The sequence below is a fragment of the Clupea harengus genome, chromosome 19 (genome assembly GCF_900700415.2).
Source record: "Clupea harengus chromosome 19, Ch_v2.0.2, whole genome shotgun sequence".
NCBI classification, from domain to species: Eukaryota; Metazoa; Chordata; class Actinopteri; order Clupeiformes; family Clupeidae; genus Clupea; species Clupea harengus.
This window is the reverse complement of record NC_045170.1, coordinates 4209376-4211875: the sequence shown is the minus strand read 5'-3', so window position 1 is coordinate 4211875 and position 2500 is coordinate 4209376. Positions and strand designations below refer to the sequence as shown.

General features: G+C 38.8%; 1 protein-coding gene across 1 annotated transcript in view; it reads right to left on the bottom strand.

Annotated features, from left to right (window-relative positions):
- The window catches only part of csmd2 (CUB and Sushi multiple domains 2), a 396217-nt gene that overhangs the window by 99713 nt on the left and 294004 nt on the right, over nucleotides 1-2500 (bottom strand). The gene's annotated exons all lie outside the window — the stretch shown is intronic.

Genomic DNA, 2500 nt, shown 5'->3' with positions numbered 1-2500 from the left:
GTGTGTGTGTGTGTGTGTGTGCGTGCGTGCGTGCGTGTGTGTTACCAGTTCAAAATGAGGAATTTGAAACACACAGATGAATTGTTTCAGTAGAGATATGTGATGGATCACTACTTGACAAGCTGCGAGAAAAAATACAAGACTGGGAGAAAATGCATGAACGCAGCCTCAACTTTACTGATAACCTTGATAGCTCAAAGCTTGTCATAAAAAATAAAAACAAACAAAAACCAAACATCTTTTCTGAGCAGTTTCTCGTAAAACTTTCAAATAACTCCATGCAGGCCAATTAAAGACTGTTGAAAACAATGATTTTAGGTTTTCAGACAGGTGTTGTTCGTCAATGATGGTTTTCAGACAGGTGTTGGTCGTCAATGATGGTTTTCAGACAGGTGTTGGTCGTCAATGATGCTTTTCAGACAGGTGTTGTTCGTCAATGATGGTTTTCAGACAGGTGTTGTTCGTCAATGATGCTTTTCAGACAGGTGTTGGTCGTCAATGATGGTTTTCAGACAGGTGTTGGTCGTCAATGATGGTTTTCAGACAGGTGTTGGTCGTCAATGATGGTTTTCAGACAGGTGTTGTTCATCAATGATGGTTTTCAGAAAGGTGTTGTTCGTCAATGATGGTTTTCAGACAGGTGTTGGTCGTCAATGATGGTTTTCAGACAGGTGTTGGTCGTCAATGATGGTTTTCAGACAGGTGCTGTTCGTCTAGTACCTCATTTAGTCATTTAGCAGACATTTACATTTAGTCATTTAGCAGACGCTTTTATCCAAAGCGACTTACATATGTGCGACTTACAATGTATACACATTTTACATTTACACTGATGGCACACTGCCCATCAGGAGCAATTAGGGGTTCAGTGTCTTGCTCAAGGACGCTTCGACAGGGAATCGAACTAGCAACCTTCTGATTACTAAACGACCACTGTACCACTGTACCTCCTGTATGCACCCCCCTTGGGACTGTCAACCGTGGAGCAAGGACACCTCAAAGCAAGTGGACACAACCTCACATGACCACTGCATACTGTATACTGTACTACACTTACCAGTGTATACTGTATACTGTAGATTAGATGATTAGATTTACAACAACTTTATTGTCATTGCACAGAGTACAAGTACTGAGGCAACGAAATGCAGTTTAGCATCCAACCAGAAGTGCAAAATAGCAAAAAGTGCAGAGTATGTGCATATGTAAAGTGTATTAAGTGAATAAATAGATATGTACAGTAAGAAATAGATATGCAATATGAACAGTAATTGGGACAAGAATAGCAGCAATTGAAGTTAGAAGTGTAGGTATGATAAGTATATGTAAAGTGCAGGTGTAAGTATTAGTGGTGGTAATAAGTGAAATAAGTGAAATAAGTGAATACGTGTACTACACTGGCCACTGCATACTGTATACTGTACTACACTGAGCTGCTCTCTTCTACCCCTGCATTAATTTATAGGATGTTTATTATTTATCCATTTCACTTCAGGGCAGTTGTAACATTTGTGCCGGAGCTCTGTTTGATATGGGCGGCAGCCGGCTTAGTGGCATTCCTCCAACTACTACGCTTGTGCTAGCATTGCGCTAAAGTTGGAGGAAATGCTAAAGCACGATACACATCCCTTCTCTCCGTCTTTAAACAAATGCTGTTAACCTTTTTAAATATTCACCCATTCTATTCGGAGGCTGTTAAGTTTTTTTTTTTTTGGTCGTTCTCTCTCGCTCTGCGCCGTTCAGAGTGAATACATTTAAACACCCACTTAAACGTGCAGGCAGCCCTACTTATTTTTTTTAACAGTGCCGTCATAAAAGCTATTTATTTTTGAAAAGACACAATAAAAAAAAAAAGGTTCCCTCAGTTCCTTAAAGTGTACGGGGAGCCAGAGCACACACAATTACTCCCAGGTCCTCACACCGCTCTCAGCCAATAATAGCATGCCATTTCAAACACAGCAGTTCTGTGCGAGACAAATGCCTGCTATTCAAAGGCAGTCACATCATTTATAGTAGCAGTATATGGGACATTTAAAAGATCCTTTGGGGGAGAAAGCTTACATTCCACGACAAAACCACACAAACTGTGAGAAACTGTGTGAAACTGTGTGTACGCAAGCTGTTACTGAGGAAACCAAGACGAATAGAATAATGAGGAAACCAAGCAGGTAACTCATTTCCTGTTTTGATCGATTGGTTGTTCGGTTGATTGAAAAATAGAACAGACAGACAGACATATAGATAGATACATAGATAGATAAATAGATAGATAGATACATAGATACATAAATAGATAGATAGACAGATAGATAGATAAATAGATAGACAGATAGATAAATAGATGGATAGATAGATAGATATATAGATAGACAGATAGATAGATAAATAGATGGATAGATAGATAGATATATAGATAGATAGATAGATAGATAGATAAATAGATAGACAGATGGATACATAGATAGATAGATACATAGATAGATAGATATACCGATAGATA